A 21435-nucleotide genomic window follows, 5' to 3' on the forward strand; every position below is an offset into this window, starting at 1 on the left:
TACGGAGTGCATATTACGGTTTTGGGTAACAAATACAACAAATCGGATGAATAATATATATGGAAGCTATAGCTATATCTGAACCGATCTTCACCAAATTTGACATACTAGCTTCTAGACTCAATTCGGTCGTAAGTGCCAAATTTCATCCAATTTGGACAAATATCAGACGTTTGGTGCACAATAAAAGGTAAATCGGACGAAGTTATATAAGGGAGCTATATCCAAATCTGAACCGATCTCGATAAAATTTAGCAAATGTATTTCTGAGCTGTATTTGATATATTTCCCCAAATATTGTTGTTACAGAATGCATATTACGGCTGCGGAGGACAAAAATAACAAATCGGATGAACAATATATATGGGAGCTATAGCTATATCTGAACGGATTTCGATCAAATTTGGCATACATATTTTCGGGTGTATTTGCCTAATTTGGGTGTATATGCAAAATTCCATACAATTCGGGCTGATATTACACGTTTGGTGCACAATAAAAGGCAAATCGGACGAAGATATATATGGGAGCTATATCTAAATTTTGACCGATTATCTCCATATAGGGTTCCAATAGGGTTCGTCCTTGGGCCAAACAAATGATTTGTGCAAAATTTCATCTGGATCGGGCAATAAATGCGACCTGTACTTTACAAAAATACATGGACAGACGGACGGACAGACGGACGGACGGACATGCATAAATCGACTCAGAATGTGATTCTATGCAGATCATCAAAAGGAATTATGGGTCTATCTCGTTTCCTTCTGCCTGTTACAAACAAATGCACAAAGACATAATACCCTGACCACCTTGTGGTGTAAGGTATAATAAAAATCTGAACAAATCACATGGAAGCTATAGCTATATCTGAACCGATTTTTACCAAAATTTGAAGTACATGCATCTGGGATAGTGGCAAAATTCTGTCAACTTGGGCTGATATTACCCATTTGGTGGACAATAAACCTGAAATCGGATAAAGATATACATATATGGGATCTATATCCAAACCTGAACCGATCTTGACAAAAATTTAGGCGCATATTTCTGAGCTGTATCTGATATATTAAAGCTCATTATTGTGAAGTGCATATTACACAGGATAAAAGATATACAGGGTGAGATGAAAAAACGGCAACCAACTTCAGACTGCTGTCATGTCCAAGCCACTCGTCCGATAGTTGTTAAAATTATTCCAGTGACAGCTCATTATATTGTTTACAAGCGTACAAAAGCATTTTGGTAAGAATTTTCCAGAAAAAAAGGTATTCGTAATGGAATTCAAGCGTGATAGAGTGATTTCTTTATATTTGGCTGGAAAACCACAAGTGGCTATCGTTAGAGCACTCCAGCATTTAAATGTGAATAAATCTTTTGTGTCTCGTACCATCGCTCGTTACCGTGATACTGGTAGCGAAGCCCGACATCAAGGAAGTGGATGGAAGAAAATAGCAACATCAGCAGAAATGGTTCGAAAAGTAAAGAAGCGACTTGATCGAATCCCGCGTCGCAGTGGCCGATAAATGGCTCGTGAGCTGAACATATCACAATATTCCATTTGGAAAATATTGAAAAATGAGCTCGGGATAAAGCCATTGAAATTCCAAAAAGTGCAAGAACTTACACCGCAACAAAAAAGAAAATAGACTCAAAAGAGCTAAAGAGTTGCTTCGCTTGGCCGAAAGTGGTGAACTGCCTGAACTGAATTTGTTTTTTTTTTTCGATGAGAAATCATTCGTTGTCCAGCAGTTTGTAAACAAACAAAATGGTCGTATTTATTTGCAAAAGGGGTCAGTTGAAAATGTGCACCTTCGCTTGGCCACCATAACACAAGCACCGGATGGTGTGGGCCGCCATAACAGCCGATGGTCGCTCTCCGCTCGTATTAATCGACGTGGCATCAGAATAAATGCCGAATATTATAGCGAAAATATTCTGGAGGGTGTATTAAAGCCTTGGGCACGCAAACATTTTGGCCGCAGACCTTGGACATTCCAACAGGACTCAGCACCATCGCACTCAGCACGCGTCACCCAAGAATGGTTACAAAATGAGGTTACTCGCTTCATTTCCACAGCGCACAATGGCCACCAATCCGTTGGACTATTGTGTCTGGAGTATTTCGGAGGCAAGGTTGGCCCTAAAAAATACCAAAGTGTCGATCACCTCAAGCAAGCGCTTCGCCGGGAATGGGCCAAAATACCGTAGAACAACATTTGGGCAGCGTGTGACGGTTTCATTGGCCGTTTGAAGACCATAATTCGTGTCAAAGGTGACCAATTCGAGCCAATCTAAATTTATTCAAAAATTTGATGCTATTTCCGACATTTTTGCTTTCATTTAATAAAAAAAATGTAAAAACTATGGCGTTTGACTTTGTTGCAGTTTTTTATTTTACCCTGTATTCGGCCAGAAGTGACATTTTCGAGTTTTTGTGATTTCGCAAGGATTTTAGTAGAAATGTTAGTATTTGTATACCCTACACCACATAGTGGTAATGGTATTATGTATTTGTGCATTTGTTTGTAACATGGAGAAGGAAGCGAGATAGACCCATAGTTACTTTTGAGGATCTTCATAGAATCACTTTCTGATTTGATTTATGCATGTCAGTCCGTCTGTCCGTCTGTCCATGTATTTTTGTGAACAAAATGCAGGTCGCATTAATTATCCGATTGAGATGAAATTTTCCAAACAACCTTTTTTTGGCCCAAGGACGAACCCTATTGAAATTGGAGATAATCGATAAAAATTTAGATATAGCTCCCATATATATCTTCGTCCGATTTGCATTTTACTGTGCACCAAACGTGTAATATCAGCCCGAATAGTGTGGAATTTTGCACATACGATCAAATTAGGCCTGAACATAAGTATGCCAAATTTGATCGAAATCGGTTCAGATATAGCTATAGCTCCCATATATATATTGTTCATCCGATTTGTTATTTTTGTCCTCCACAGCCGTAATATGCACTCTGTAACAACAATATTTGGGGCCATATATCAAATGCAGCTCAGAAATACCTTTGCTAAGTTTTATCGAGATCGGTTCAGATTTAGATATAGCTCAAATATATAACTTCGTCCGATTTACATTTTATTGTGCACCAAACGTCTAATATTGTGATGAAATTTGGCACATACGACCGAATCGAGTCTAGAAGCTAGTATGCCAAAATTAGTGAAGATCGGTTCAGATATAGCGATAGCTCCCATATATATTGTTCATCCGATTTGTTGTATTTGTTACCCACAGCCGTAATACGCACTCCTTAACATCGATATTCAGGGAAATATATCAAATACAGCTCAGAAATATATTTGCCGAATTTTATCGAGATCGGTTCAGATTTAGATATAGCTCCCATATATATCTTTATCTTTATAAAAGTCCGAATTTAAAAGATACAAATACTTCGGCATATTTAGTCTTTTGAACTTTAAATAATAATTATAACCATAGCGTGTATGATTAAATTCTCCTCTTTGCTCTACTAAATTAGCAAAGTGGTGTAGGGTATCATAAAGTCGGCCCCGCCCGACTTTAGGACTTTCTTTACTGGTTTACATAGGAGTTATGTTCTATTTTACACGCTAAATATGGTTTGATAACCATCCAAATTAATAGGCTCCTGTTCAGCCCTAAACTCTGACTCCATGAAAAAATCTGCGTCGATTGGTTTATAATTGTATAGAGCAACGGCAATATCAAGCATTTTTTTTTTTAATATTTTGCTATCATCTCCAGAAACAATAAGCTTCTATTCTGTCCCTAACTCCAACTCCATTTCGAATTTCGTGAGGATCGGGCCATAATTACCAGTAGCTTGATTACAAATTAAAATGGACAGACGGACGGACGGACATACATAGCTATATCGAGCCAGCTCGTCGAGACAGAAAGAAACATATATATATGTGCAGAACCAATATTTCGATGTGTTACATAATTTTTGCCCCAATAAAATTTATAAAACCTCCAACACTTAATGTTGTGGGGTATAAAAATTAAATCTGTCACACAATGTAATATTTAAATTGTAAAACCACCACTTGTTAGTTTCTTTATATATTTACTAGCTGAACCCGGTGCGCTTCGCTACCCCTTTTGATTTTATATGCATTCAAAATTTTATTTACGAATATATGTTGGTTAAAAAAAAAAAAACAAATTTAAAAATTAAAAAAAAAAAATTATTGCACTACTTTAATGCGTAAATAACTAAAACCATTAGAAAAGCAGTAACATGACATACATAAACGAAGGGTTTGTCTTTCGGATTTATTTATTTCATAACAAATACCAAGCGTGCAGTAAACTGCAATCTTTTGAAGTTGAGTGGCATTTCTATTGCAATTAGTGAATTCGAGATAGCAACATACTTCGTCGTAATAAGCGTATTTCAAATCAATTGTTGTGTTGTCTAAAGCGTTGTGGGTCAATGGTTTTATTAAAATCATATCCCAATCTGATCCGATTTAAATATAATTAAAAAAAAAAATACTTTAACACCAAACTCCGCCACACCTTTCATATTTCATTGAAATTGGTGCGTCAAATATGTGAAATCGGCCGATAATATATATATGGGAGCTATATCCAAATCTTAACTAATTTCCAATTAATTTGTCACATTTATTATTGTAACCAAATTCCGCCACACATTCTGAATTTCATTGGAATCGGTCATATATATCGTGTTTGGTGCATAATATGTATGAAATCGGCCGAAATATATATGTTCGCTATATCCAAACCTCAACTGATTTCAATATAATTTGGCAATTTTTGCTGGTGCCAGATTTTGTCTCTCTCGCTTTGGGTGCATCAAATATGTGAAATCGCCTGAGTATATATATGAGAGCTATAATCAAATCTGAGCGTATTTGAATATAATTTGTCAAATTTATTTTTGTACCAAATTTAGCTACTCATGCCGAATTTCATTGGAATCGGAAATACGTATCGTGTTTTGTGCATCAAATATGTGAAATCGGCGGGAAATATATATGAGAGCTATATCCAAATCTAAACCGATTTTAATATAATTTGAATAATTTATTGTCTAATCAAAATCCCGTTACATATTCCTAATTTATTTGGAATCGAACATACATATCGTGTATGGTGCATAAAATACATGAAATCGGTCGAAAATATATATGGGAGCTATATCCAAATCTGAACCGATTTCAATTTAATTTGACAAATTCATTTTGCCTCCCAATTCCGTTACTTATTTTAAATTTCATTACAATTGGAAGTACATATCGTGTTTGGTCCACCAAATACATGAAATCGGCCAAAAATGTATATGGGAGCTATATCCAAATCTGAACCGATTACAATATAATTTGGCAAACTTATTTTTGTTCCAAATTCCGTTACGTATTCCAAATTTGGAGACTGTATCTTCAACCAATCAATAGATATGTGCATATAAAATCTAAATTTTTGGGAGGAACCTCCGATTCTGACGCTATATCTCCAGTTCCAAGTGGAAATTCAAATATGTATATAGCCTATGTTACTTTCAGGCGATGTTGCAATATATATGGAAATTTTCAGGAAAATCTATTCAGCGGTTTTCGAGTCCATAAATTACAAACAAACAAACATACAAACATTTTCCTCTTTTATAGATATAGAAGAAGATGAAGAAGAGGAAGATACTATGGCTAGCTGCTGGCATAATGCAAAAAACACACATTTTTCGTAGATTTATCAGTACATTCTTCCTTCCTTCCTTCCATCACACCTCTTGTGAGAATGAAGAAATTAACTGTTAACATCGCCGTAGTAAATGTAACAAAAAAACCCTCTTCAAACTAAAAACCATGCCTGGAATAATATTAATGATGATGCTCTGTATAACTAAAGAAGATAATGCCTTTGGCGATCGCCATTCTTGTTGCCATTGTCTTCTCGACGACAGTCTCTTCTTTTTAGTACTTCAAAAAAAGAGACCCTGAAAATAATGAAGTTTATTGTGAAGACGATGCTGCTGCCAGCTCCACGGTTAAGGTAAGTTTTGCGGTTAAAGCTGCTGCTGCTGCTGCTGGCTACTTACCTTTGCTGCCGTTGTTGTTTTGATTGACGCATCTGACCTTGCGACACAATAACTACCAACCATAAAGGTAACGTCCAGGTCCACATTAATGCTGTGGTTATTTAAAGTTCGGTTATGTTTTTTTTTTTAATTTTCTTTGAAAAAGGAGAATTCGTTACACTTGTGTATTGTTGTGTGTTTGTGTGTATTTTTTCGAGTTTTGTTGTTCTTGTTATTGTTCACACTGAGGGCAATATAATTTGAACATCATCACCGGTGGGGGATCATGGCATTTAAGGTACGCAACAATTTCGATTCAATTGTCCAATGCGTAATGTAGTTGACTCGGTAATGGATATTTGTTTTTTTTTTTTTCAAAATTATTTTGGAGAATCAACTCGTCTCAAGCGGAATAACATTTGAAACATTCGATTTTGTTAGTTAAGGTCATAATCGTGATCCAATTTGTTTTATGGCACATAACTAATTTGTCCCATAAGAGAAAAAAAATTGTTAGCTATGTCTTTAACTTAATTTTCGGTTAAGTAATTGTAAATTGTTGTTGCAAAATGGTCAGGCTTATCCCTTTATTGTTGTTTTTATAAAAACAACGTTTGTTTATTAGTGGAGAACGATGGTAATGTTTACCAGGGGGTAAGGCAGGGAATACCTAGGTTTCGGAAAGAGCCATCAATCCTCTTCAATAGATTTGGTTCCTCTTCTATTGAGCTTACGATCTCGTCACTTGGGTAAAAAATTTTTTTTGTCATAGAAGTTATTTTTAAAATAACTTCTGGGGAGAATATCCCAGACAAAAAAACAAGGGAACTGATGAGGATTGGTGGCTCTTTCCGAAACCTAGGTATTCCCTGCCTTACCCCCTGGTAAACATTACCATCGTTCTCCACTAATAAACAAACGTTGTTTTTATAAAAACAACAATAAAGGGATAAGCCTGACCATTTTGCAACAACAAAATACTACGGTATCCCGAACAAACAAGCCACACTGTTCTAATTGTAAATTTCTTGGATTTGTTTCGTGTTTTTACCCTACAACACTATGTGTTGGGGGTATTATAAGTATGATTGGGCCAAAAATTATGTAACACCCCGAAATATTGGTTTCCCACATAGGAAAGTATATATGGATCTTCCTATCTCGCCGAGCTGAGTTGATCTAGCTATGTATGTCCGTCCGTCCGTCTGTCCATGTTAATTTCATCAATCAAGCTACAGGTGGCAATCATGGCCCGATCCTCACGAAATTGAAAATGGAAGTGGGGTTATGGTCAGAATAGAACCATATTGTTTTTGATGATTGCACAATATTTAAGAGTTGAAATGGACCAAAAATTGAAAAATTTCTAGATTTTGCAGTAGCTCTATAAGCCACAATTATGAACCAATCGACGCGGAAATTTACATGGAGTTAGAGTTTAGGACTGGGCAGAAGCCTACCAATTTGGCCATCGTACAATATTTAGCGGGTAAAATAGACCCTTACTTTTATGTAAGGAAATAAGAAAATGTCCACTTAACCGCGAATATTTTTAATCCCAGCCATATCACAAATACATTAAAAGGTCACTTCTGACCATTAAAGCGATGCTGATAGCCAAGAAATCGGATATATAGCAAAATAAGTACAATATATATGTAAAATAATAGATCTTATTTTTTCAGCTTATAAGTCAAGAACCGCTGGGCCGATTTTCACAAGTCCCATCAATTCGGAATGGTCTCTTGCCAAAAAACGATAAAATCTAAGAAAATCGCGGAAAAATATACAAACAAACCAGTAAAGAAAGTCCTATAGTCGGGCGGGGCCGATTTTATGATACCCTACACCACTTTGATAATTTAGTTGAGCTCCACTTAATAATTAAAAGTTTTTATGGGAGAATTCAATCATACACCCTATGATTATAATTATAATTTAAAATTCAAAGGACTAAATATGCCGAAGCATTTGTATCTTTTAAATTCGGACTTGTATTGCCCATTTGGGGCAAAATTAATTTGAAATCATATAAAGATATATATGGAAGCTATATCTGGACCGATCTCGATGAAATTGGCAAATATATTTCTGAGCTGTATTTGATATATTTCCCTGAATATCGTTGTTACGGAGTGCATATTACGGCTGTGGGTAACAAATACAAAAAATCGGATGAACAACATATATGGGAGCTATAGCTATATCTGAACCGATCTTCACAAAATTTGGCATACTACCTTCTAGACTAAATTCGGTCGTATGTGCCAAATTCCATCCCATTTGGACAAATATTAGACGTTTGGTGCACAATAAAGTGCAAATCGGACGAAGTTATATATGGGAGCTATATCCAAATCTGAACCGATATCGATAAAATTTGGCAAATGTATTTCTGAGCTGCATTTGATATATTTCCCCAAATATCGTTGTTACAGAGTGCATATTACGGCTGCGGAGGACAAAACTAACAAATCGGATGAACAATATATATGGAAGCTATAGCTATATCTGAACCGATTTCGATCAAATTTAGCATACTTATTTTCAGGCCTAATCTGGTTGTATGTGCAAAATTCTACACTATTCGGACTGATATTACACGTTTGGTGCACAATAAAAGGCAAATCGGACGAAGATATATATGGGAGCTATATCTAAATTTTTACCGATTATCTCCAATTTCAATAGGGTTCATCCTTGGGTCAAAGAAATAATCTGTGCAAAATTTCATCTGGATCGGATAATAAATGCGACCTGTACTTTGTTTACAAAAATACATGGACAGACGGACATGCATAAATCGACTCAGAATGTGATTCTATGCAGATCATCAAAAGGAACTATGGGTCTATCTCGTTTCCTTTTGCAGGTTACAAACAAATGCACAAAGACATAATACCCTGACCACCTTGTGGTGTAGGGTATAAAAAGTGAATACCTTTTGTCGATTTTTTTCAATTTTTGTCATATTTTTTATCGCATGCTATTTTTATGCCCTACACCACATAGTGGTAAGGGTATTATGTCTTTGTGCATTTGTTTGTAACATGGAGAAGGAAGCGAGATAGACCCATAGTTACTTTTGAGGATCTCCATAGACTCACTTTCTGAGTTGATTTATGCATGTCAGTCTGTCCGTCCGTCCGCCCGTCCGTCTGTCCATGTATTCTGAACAAAATGCAGGTCGCATTTATTATCCGATTGAGATGAGATTTTGCACAAATCATTTGTTTGGCCCAAGGACGAACCCTATTGAAATTGGAGATAATCGGTAAAAATTTAGATATAGCTCCAATATATATATCTTCGTCCGATTTGCTTTTATTGTGCAGCAAACGTGTAATATCAGCCTGAATAGTATGGAATTTTGCACATACAACCAAATTAGGCCTGAAAATAAGTATGCTAAATTTGATCGAAATCGGTTCAGATATAGCTATAGCTCCCATATATTTTGTTCATCCGATTTGTTAATTTTGTCCTCCGCAGCCGTAATATGCACTCCGTAACAACAATATTTGAAGAAATATATCAAATATAGCTCAGAAATACATTTGCTAAATTTTATCGAGATCGGTTCAGAGTTGGATATAGCTCCCATATATAACTTCGTCCGATTTACCTTTTATTGTGCACGTCTAATATTTGTCTAAATCAGATGGAATTTGGCACTTACGACCGAATTGGGTCTAGAAGGTACTGTGCCAAATTTGGTGAAGATCGCTTCAGATACAGCTATAGCTACCATATATATTGTTCATCCGATTTGTTATATTTGTTACACACAGCCGTAATATGCACTCCGTAAAAACGATATTCAGGGAAATATATCAAATTCAGCTCAGAAATATATTTGCCAAATTTTATTGAAGTCGGTTCGTATTTGGATATAGCACGCATATATATCTTTATCTGATTTCAAATTAATTTTGCACCAAAGGAGCAATACAAGTCCGAATTCCAAAGATACAAATGCTTCGGCATATTTAGTCCTTTGAACTTTAAATTATAATTATAATCATAGTGTGTATGGTTGAATTCTTCTATAAAAACTTTTAATTGTAATGTGGAGCTCTACTAAATTAGCAAAGTGGTGTAGGGTATCATAAAGTCGGCCCCGCCCGACTTTAGGACTTTCTTCACTGGTTTAAATTTGCCAAATTTGTACCAAATGGTAGAGGGTATTCAAAGTTCGGTCCGGCCGAACTTACAGCTTTTCTGCTTGCTTTTTTTGTGGGAAGTTAACTTAAGCTGAAATGTGCACCAAAGCGGGAGTGTTCAAAGTGTAAAATTTTTACGAAACCAAATAACCAACTTTTAAATAACTACAACTTACAAAGACGTTTTAAATTTTAAGGATTTGATAATTGTTAACATTAACATCATTGTCATTAGACCTTCAATTTTATTCAAAAAAAAATCACCTAAAATAATTCCAAATCATTTTTTTTTTACTTTTTTCCCATACATGAAGAATGACTGCCGTTTTAATCTCTGTGTTGGCATTTTAAAACCCCTTTTGAGCTTGTTTTTAATTTTTTTGTTTTTTTTTTTTTTTGTTTTCAATATTTTTTTGTCGGCGGTTATTGGCATAGGTCAGTGTTGCGTTTCTTTTGTTATATTTGTTGATTTGCTTTTACTCTTCGATTGTCGGCAGCTTTTGTTAACTTGTCGACAAACACACTGGGAGCGTTAACCAAAGGCTATTAATGGGGAGTGGGGGTGGTTTGTGTGTGTGTGAATTTGTTTTATTTTTGGTGTTGTTGTGCAAATGTGTTTTTAATTTAAATAAATGATGATGATCTGTCGATTATGAATTGCACTTTCATTAGAGACCGTGCAGATTCCAGTATACAATGATATTTCCAATAGACAATAACATTAAAGTTATATTTAATTGGTTAGTATTGATTTGAAAGTTTTTGAATTGACATAAAACAAATCACGATTTTGGGGGTTTTATAGCTATGATAATATTTATCATTCATATCTTTAAAAATATTATTAACCCAAAAAAGATCTAGATTAAATATTAAGTAACTTATATCTTTGCACCTCAATGTCACTTCTCCACTCACCCTTTTTATATCCTCAGTCATATAGCTATGATATATACCCTATATCATTATATCTCATCGAAATAACGTGTTTAGACCCTAGGTCTCTTTGGATCAATAAATAATACTAGCTGTATCGGGTTCAGCTATGATTTTATATACATTCAAATTTTTAAATACGAATAATTTTGTATTATAAAAAATCAAGAATTGAAAAAACGTAATTATTGTAATACCCTAATGCCTAAACAAACAAATCGCTCAGTCTACTAACGCGTGAACATACCAGGAATACCTGACCACGAAGAAAGCAGGAATATGCCAAATTTAATCCGCATACACAAAGGGTTTGTCCTTCGGATTTATTAATTTCATAGCAAATGCCAAGCGTGCGGAAAACTGCAATCTTTTGAAGTTGAGCGGCATTTATTTTGCAAATATGCATGATAATAGTGTCCTCAATAAAATAGTTGTGTAGTTTTTTTACTGTTAGCCTAATACCATTGCAAAGGCGTTGTGTTCTTAATAAAATTAGATGTCAATCTGAACCGAATTCAATATAATTTGACATAATTTATTTTTCAATCAGGGCTGTCATAGAAACCAATTTTGTCACTATTGGATTTAAAAACGACGAACGGTTTTGGTTGTAATAGAAGCCAATGTCATTGTTTTTGTTATTGGAAATAAACCAAGTTGCTTAGAGCTGTCACTTTTCATTTGCTTTGGATTTTTTAAACAATTTTTAAAGGATATTCAAAGGACTAAAAATGGGGATTTTTTAAACAATTTTTAAGGGATATTCAAAGGACTAAAAATGTGGATTTTTTAAACAATATTTAAAGGGTATTCAAGGACTAAAAATGTGGATTTTTTAAGGAATTTTTAAAGGATATTTAAAGGACCATAAACGTGGATTTTTTTAAAGAATTTTTAAAGGATATTTAAAGGACCATAAACGTGGATTTTTTTAAAGAATTTTTAAAGGACTATAAACGTGGATTTTTTTAAAGAATTTTTAAAGGACTATAAGCGTGGATTTTTTAAAGGATATTAAAAGGACCATAAACGTGGATTTTTTAAATAATTTTTAAAGGACCATAAACGTGGATTTTTTAAGGATTTTTTAAATAATTTTTAAAGGACCATAAACGTGGATTTTTTAACGATTTTTTAAATAATTTTTAAAGGACCATAAACGTGGATTTTTTTAAGGATTTTTGAAATAATTTTTAAAGGACCATAAACGTGGATTTTTTAGGATTTTTTAAATAATTTTTAAAGGACCATAAACGTGGATTTTTTTAAGGATTTTTTAAATAATTTTTAAAGGAGCATAAACGTGGATTTTTTAAATAATTTTTAAAGGAGCATAAACGTGGATTTTTTAAGGATTTTTTAAATAATTTTTAAAGGACCATAAACGTGGATTTTTTAAGGATTTTTTAAATAATTTTTAAAGGACCATAAACGTGGATTTTTTTAAGGATTTTTTAAATAATTTTTAAAGGACCATAAACGTGGATTTTTTAAAGATTTTTTAAATAATTTTTAAAGGACCATAAACCATAAATCTGCAAAGCAGCTTTATGAGTAAGTTCACAATAAAAAAAATACTTACGCTATCTCCGGCAACTCCCGTGGGTTGCTGAAATCTCTAAAAGTTTTTCTCGTCACCTTTTCTGAGCGTTCTTCGTCCAACAACACAAAAACTACCACTGCTGATGCCATCTTACTTTATTTATAGCGACTTATTCCTTTTTTTATTTACTTTACTTTTACTGATATTTCTATGACAAATAAACAGACAACACATGTAAGCAACAACAGCTGTTTCGAACATTGGTTTTATTTACATTCGAAATTGACAAAACCAACTTGGTTTCATGACACCAAATGAAACCAACATTGGTTTACAAAAACGACAATAAGCAAAACCGGAATGGTTTCTGTGACAGCCCTGAATATAATATGGAAAGTGTATTTTTTACCAAATTCCGTCACACCTTCCATAATTCATTGGAATCGGACCTACATGCCGTGTTTGGTACATAAAATACATGAAATCAGCCGAAATATATATATGGGAGCTATACCCAAACCTTTACGGTTTTTAATATAATAAATTCTTTTTTGTACCAAATTCCGTTGCTCATCCCGACTTTCATTGGGATACGACATACATATCGTGTTTGATGCATCCGATATGTGAAATCGGCGAAAAATATGTGTGGGAGCTACTTTCAAATCTATCTCCTTTTTAAATATAATTTCGTAAATTTATTTGTGTACCAAAATTAGTCACACATGCCGAATTTCATTGGAATCGAACATACATATCGTGTTTGGTACCCTTAAAAAACGAAATCCGTCGAAAATATATATCGGAGCTATATCCAAATTTGAACCGATTTCAATATAATTTTGCAACCGAATTTTTTAGACAAATTTCATTACATATTTCAAATTTCATTGAAATATGGCGTACACAGTTAGATAAATGCATCAAATACCTGAAATCGGTCGAAAATATATATGGGAGCTATATCCAAATCTGATACATCTGTAGGAAATCCCGACTGACACCTTTTAACCCGTTTTAAATGTCAATAAATCTAAAAAATGTAATTCACATTACCCAAAAACACACTACCACCTGCAGGTTGTATAAATCAGGAAGGGAACTGTGTAAACATTGTGTGTTAACATGATTTAACTTATTTAACCATTCAAACACAAACCCATCTCATTAATCACAACACAGTTTTAACTTAAAAAAATATGTGTTTTTTTTAATTAATTTTTTTGAATCATCGTTTGTTTGCCATCTGCTTCTATGAAGTCGTAAAACATAAACTATTAGATTATTAAACAACATAAAAAATATACTAAATATGATGTTTAGATGCTTTAATTAAAAACTTTATGGGAAATTTATGCTGTGTGGTTGTTGTCTTAATAGGGTTATAACAGATTTGGCGATCCATACAATTTTGCGAAGGCGGAAGAGTTAAATTTTTGGTTTATGCCCTCAATTGAAAATGTGAGATTTATTTGCAACAAAAAACCTATTTGTTTAAATATATTTTTGCTGGGATTATTTTATGGCCAGTCGATGCTACAGGTAATCAGCCAAGGATTTTGGACAGAGTACAAATTTTCTCACTTTCACTGGGGAGCGAAACATGCTCTGGAGCAGAATTGCTCGAAGAGCATTTGTATTGTGTGGCAGCGCTCCCGAGTCACTCCTGTTTGAAAAATTGCAGAGGTAACAGAATTGCTCAAAATAGAGTACGAGTTTACTCTGAGAGTAAGAATGAGTGGAAAAAATTATTTTGTTCGCTGATTTGTGTGTGAGTGTGTGCAACATATATAGAAATACAACAATGATTTGGATTTTCAAACGAATTTTACTCACTTCTATTCGAGCGATATAGAAAAATGTCTGCCTCCAAGAGCGGTACCGGCCGAATTCGAGTGTGTTTCACTCTTTCTACAAATTGGAAAGAGAATTTTTCGGAGGTCTGATTGTTATTTTTATCGAATATAATTTGTTGATTGAAGTGAGCCAGAACTTTTTTGTGAAATATATATATATATATATATATATATATATATATATATATACGATGAGAGAGGTATATATATATATATATATATATATATATATATATATATATATATATATATATATATATATATATATATATATATATATATATATATATATATATATATATATATATATATATATCAGAGCTATACCAAAATCTTAACCGATTTCAATATAATTTGGCAATTTTTTTGGTACCTCTCTCATCGTGAAAGCGTGGACCTGTATTTACAATTATCTGCCAGAAAAGGCTAAAATGTGGCTAAAATGTGGAAAAATACCGAATATCGTTGGGTACCAAATATACGAAAATGTGGACCTTAGTTTTTGGAAGTGCGAACATTAACGTTACAAAAGTTCTAAAATGGTACTAAACAACTAAAATGCTGTCATTTGGAATTATAGACCTAAAAACTTGGTATGAGAATAAAGGTCGGAAAGTAAGTTTGATATATGAAGGTAGTTTCGCAAATGTGTACTAAGTGTGCGAACTACACTAAATTGTACTTAATTTGGAAAAGTTTGGTTTAGGGCGAATCGACGAAGCTAGAAGCCAGAGGTTTCGTAAATGTGTATCACATTTGTAAAAAAGTACTAAGTAGTACTATATTTGGTATTGGGTGAATTGGATTGAGATATGGAGGTGGTCTTGGAAATACTAGAGTTGTATGAAAAGTACTAAATGGTACTAAATTTAGAATTGGATGAAGGGGCAGAGATAAAATTCTGATATTTGATATTTAGAAAATGCGTATTTTAAGTGTACGAAAAGATCAAAACACTACTAAACTTGGTATTCGGTGAAGGATAGAGCTGAAATTCTTACATTTGATATGGATGTCATTGTTGGTGTCTGCAGTTGAGAGAAGGAGTGCAAAGTGCCACAAAATGTAGCGTTAGCTGTTGGGATAGAGATGGATTTCTGAATTTTGGTATGGTGGTCACTATTGGTGTCTAGGGTGGTGAGAAGGTGATTTTGGGGAAGCGTACTATAATTGTTCGAAAAGTACTATATGTTACTAATTCTGGATCATTGTTGGTGTCTAGATTGGAGAGAGATGTAGATTGCTTTGGATATTCGTATTAAATGTTGCCAAATTTAGTATCGGTGATAGAGATATGCAGGTGATTTTGGAATTGTGGGCAATAATAAGTACTAAGTGGTACTAAATTTGGTTTTGGTTGAAGGAGATCAAAATTGTGAAATTTCATTTCATATTTAAATAACTGTGGGTATCTGAGGTTGAAATTTGGAGGAGGGTTAGGAAATCGGTGCCATAGTTGTTCGAAAAGTACTAAATTAAACTATATTTGGTACTTGACGAAGGAATTGAACTTGAATCCCGAAATTTATTATTGAAGTCTCTCTTGGTATCTGGGATTGAGACATGGAGGTGGTTTTAGAAATGGGTCCTATAATTGTTGGAAATTTACTGTTTTTGGTTGAAGGGATAGAGGTAAAATTCTGAAATTTCATATTTAGATAACTGTTAGTATCTGTGGTTGAGATTTGGAGGTGGGATCGAAAATTTAGTACTTTTCCAAATTGTGGTGAAGAAATAGAGCTTAAAATCTGATTTGATTTGATATTGAGCCAACTGTTGGCTTCGATGTGGGTTCCTCTTCGAGAAAGGAATAACTTGAATGATATATAAAACCTTGAAAGACTGAAAACTTAGTTTTGACCAAGTAAAATTTTAAAACTGAACAAATTCTGCCACCATTTAGAACAAATTTGGAAATTTTCAAAAAAATAAAATTCGCCAAAAATTCTGCTAACAACTTAAAAATACCGAATATAGCCGTTATATTAGGGTCTGTACGACGTGCACCTACATAGGCATTGTTTTTCACAAGCCATTACCATATTCAAATTCGAAACTTGAAATAAACGCTGAATAATGTAGCTAAAATTATCAAAATACCGTACATAGGGAGGTACCGTTATATCGGAGCTATACGAAGACCTAGACCTGCAGAGATAATTTTCTGTCACAGACTTTAGCTTCGATTACCAACTTCATATACGACATCTCAAACAATTTCGGTGAGTATTGTACCTAAAATCGTCAAAATACTGAATATAAGGAGGTACTTATATATGGGGCCTATACGAAGACCTCGACCTGCATAGACAAATTTCTGTCACAGACTATAGTTTCCATTACGAACTCTAAATACGTAATTTGAAACAATTCCGGTGAATAATGTCGCTAAAATCATCAAAATACCGAATATCGGGAGGTACCGTTAAATGGGGGCTATATGAAAACGTGGACCTACATTTACGAACTTAACCTGCCTACTGGCAAAATTTTATCCTAATATCTCAATTCGTTCGAGAGATAGCGTGATTACAACAGACAGACGGACATGGCTAAATCGTCTTAGAATTTTACGCTGATCAAAAATATATATATATACTTTGTTGGGTCTGACATGAGTATTTCGAGGAGTTACAAACGGAATGACAAAATTAATATACCCTCCATAGTATGGTGGAGGGTATAAAAAGCCTCACACTAACTATTGGAACGAATCTTAAATGTTAAGGTAATATTTCCCCTGACGAAGTAGTGAGCACTTGCTAGTGAATAGAGTACACAATTTATTATCCGTATGTGAGTCCTCAAAAGAAACATTTTAGACCCTCCAAACACTACATATAAAAAAAAAAAAAAATATATATATATATATATAGTGTTTGGAGGGTCTAAAAGGTTTCTTTTGAGGACTCACAAACGGATAATAAATCGTGTACTCGTGGTGTCCGGTAAACGATTTGAGATAAAAAATGTTTTCGCACCCTTTTCCTCTTCAGGATGAAAACTATGGTGTATCAGCTAAAATTAGGAATTTCCGTATAAACCCCTCCATTTATGGCTTCAACAAGTCCAAATAAATTAGTTTCCAAAATATTGTGACACCAACTGTCAATAAATATTCTTCCTATACAAGAAACAAATATTGTATTTATTCAAAACAATATCTATAATTAGTCGCCATTGCAGAGGCGGAAAATCAATAATTCAAGAATAATGTACCACAAGAATTGAATATCTTGGTTTAAACTATTGGTTTGGTTTGAAAAATTGAAAGTAGTTTTTCCATATTGAATTTTTAAGCCAAAAATTTTCAAAAGATTCTAACATAAATTTTGCAAAGCCAAAACAACACTGGCTGGCGGAACAAAATCATTATTTATTACAAGCCGTTTAAAATACCTTCACTTAGTTGGTAAGCGGAACTTCCAACAAAACAAGAAAAAAAAAAAACATTTATCATCGTTTAATTAATTTATTTAAAATTCCAAATGAAATATAAAACCGGCAAAGAAGTTCAGGGCATCAATCTCCCATGGTCAAAATAAGCCATAGATCTCAACAATAATGCCCACACGACAACGTTGTTGGCTTAGCCCAGCTAATCTCTTTTGTTGTTGGCCATTTGCCACCAAAAAAAAAGTCTATTACAACCCTCGGCTCAAGTTCAGCAGCACAGTCGCAGCATTTGAAACGGCAAAGTGTGAAGTCGATTATTTAATCATGTGACGTATTTTGTGTTGAGCGATCTATTCAGATTAACCCACTAAAAACGGAGAACAACTTCAAGCTAAAGGTGATGGATGGAGGATGGAATGAATGAAGTTTTTACGAGATGCAAAGCAAGACAAACTAAAAAATAGTATTTTAGTAAAACTAGCCTAAAATGAGGTATATACCAGCTTAGCGACAACAAATATGTAAATACATGGGTTTCAAATTCAGTGAACACTGGGTACAGTGGGTTCCCAGTGAATTTGATAAGATGGTAATTGAAGGTTTATTGAAAACTAAACCTTTTAAACAACTAACAAGTTAACAAGTAACAAGTAAAAAAGCAGTAAGATTGGCCGGGCTGAACTTTTAATACTATCCACCATTTGAAACAAATTTGGCAATTTTCAAAAAAAAAAAATAAAAACCGTTAAAAATTCTATTAAAATCATAAATATACCGAATGTGCCATTATACAGGGTTGCCCATATTCGACGGACCCATCTGGCAACGCCATAACTTTTGACAGAGATGTCACATCACTTAATGACAAAGCGCGTTTGAAGCGTCAGTCCAAGCAGATTTTTACCATGAACCAATACACGATTGGAATGGGCCCAAAGAGTCATCGAAATGGCCGAAAAAAAAAAACATGGGTCCGTCGAATATGGGCAACTCTGTATACCCTACACAACAAGGTGGTCAGGGTATTATGTCTTTGTGCATTTGTTTGTAACAGGCAAAAGGAAATGAGGTAGACCCATAGTTCCTTTTTATGATCTGCATAAATCACATTCTCAGTCGACGACGTGGTTCTGCATAGGCAACTTTTAACAATATTCAAATGCCATAACATAATCAAATGCGCAACTATTATATGGGGGCTATACCAAAATGTGGACCTGCACAGATAATTTTCTGTCTTAGGCTGTAGTATCCGTTACGAACTTCAAATACTAAATTTGAAGCAATTCCGGTGAATAATATCGCTAAAATCAACAAAATACCGAATATCGGGAGGTACCGTTGTATGGCGGCTATACGAAAGCGTGGACCTGTACGGACAATTTTCTGTCATAGGCTGTAGTATCTGCTATGAACTTCAAGTACCAAATTTTGAAACATTTCCGGTGAATAATATCGCTTAAACCACCAAAATACCGAAAATAGGTAGGTATCATTATATGGGGGCTATACCAAAACGTAGGTTCACGTTCAAAAACGTAGGCCCATTTTCAATACCAAAAATTTATAGATATATGGGGGGATATACGTTATTGTGGACCTATAAAGACAAATCTATGTCTGCGTGTAAAGTACTCACAAGGAACTCCGTGTGTGGATTTTCAGACAATACGATTGGAAAATGTGGCTAAAATCATCAAAATACCGAATATCGCGGGGTACCGTTATATGGGAGATATACGTTATCGTTAACCTATATAGAGAATTCTCTGTCGGGGGGTAAAGTGCTCACAAAGAACCCCTTGTGTACAAAGAACCCCTTGTGACCATTCCGTTGAAAAATATGGCTAAAAACATCAAAATACCGAATATCGGGGGTACCGTTATATGAGGGCTATACAATATCATGGACCTGTTAGACAATTCTCTCTCAGGGGGTGAAGTACTCACAAGGAACTACTTGTGTTTATTTTAAGACAATTCAATTGAAAAGCGTGGCTAACATCATCAAAATACCGAATATCGGGGGTTACAGTTATATGGGGGATATATGATATCGTGGACCTATATAGACAATTCTTTTTGAGGAGGTAAAATGCCCACAAGGGACTCCTTTTGTGCAATTTCAGACAATTCCGTTGAAAAGTGTGGCTAAAATCATCAAAATACCGAAAATGGGGGGTACCGTTACATGGGGGCTATACGATATTGTGGCCCTATATAGATAATTCTCTGCCGAGCTATAAAGTACCCACAAGGAAGTCCTTGTGTGGATTTTCAGACAATTCCGTTGAAAAATGTGGGTAAAATTATCAAAATACCGAATATCGGGGGGTACCGTTATATGGGGGCTATACGATATCGTGGACCGATATAGCCCATCTTCGAACTTGACCTGCCTGCAGACAAAAGGAAGATCTGTGCAAAATTTTAGCTTCCTATCTTAATTCGTTTAGACTGTAGCGTGATTACAACAGACGGACAGACGGACGGACAGGGCTAAATCGTCTTAGAATTTTACGCTGATCAAGAATATATATACTTTGTTGGGTCTAAAATGATTATTTCGATGAGTTACAAACGGAATGACGAACTTAATATACCCTCCATACCTTTTTTGGTGGAGGGTATAAAAAATATCAGTCGGTTTTGCCAACAGATGTGTAGCCTTAGCCAATATTCGACTATTTTGACTTCTGTTATGATTATTCAAATTGTTCCTTCGGAACCTACCGAAGAAATGGACTATTGGGAATATTATCCATTTCGTATCGTATCTAAGTAAATATGATATAAATATTGCGCGTTTCCAGTTTGGACTACATCAACTACTTCCTTCATTTTGTGTTCATTTTTAGATGATGTTAGAATGTGGGTGAAGTACCAGACATGAAAATGGAATACTTTGGTCGACTACAAGTATTCCATTTTCAAGCTTCATATAATACAGACAAAAATACTGGTAAGGACAAAATTACAAAAACAATCGAACATTTATATCCAATTATGTGCGAAACCATAAATTCCATATTCATCTCAAGTTTCTGGTTAAGAGAAATGCGTAGATATAGCAAGTTGTAAAAAATCGCTGACTTGTTTCGCGATTTATGACAGATAAACATATTGACAATTGTGACTCCCTGTGATTAAGGTACCAGAAGGGGTTCACAGCTTCACAAAGGATCTTGTAATTAGCAAAAATGTTTGTATGTGTGAAATTTGAAGAGAGTTAGATGCTTATTTCGCTTTCTTTGACCGTTTTGTTCTTTAAAATCTTGAAGAAGAAGAGGTTCGATCTCTGACATATTCATAACAGATCTTGTGTTGATGGAAATATCCAGATGTCCCAAGTCTGAATGGAATCAAATATTATTTTCGCGTTTTATGAGCTTCACAGTTATCCAAAATTTGGAACCTTTGTGGGGAGGTACCAGAAGGAGTGAATTAATATATCCCAGCTTCGCAGCAATTCTTGAATTGGTAGA

Source organism: Musca domestica, unplaced genomic scaffold (genome assembly GCF_030504385.1).
Source record: "Musca domestica strain aabys unplaced genomic scaffold, Musca_domestica.polishedcontigs.V.1.1 38, whole genome shotgun sequence".
Lineage (NCBI taxonomy): Eukaryota > Metazoa > Arthropoda > Insecta > Diptera > Muscidae > Musca > Musca domestica.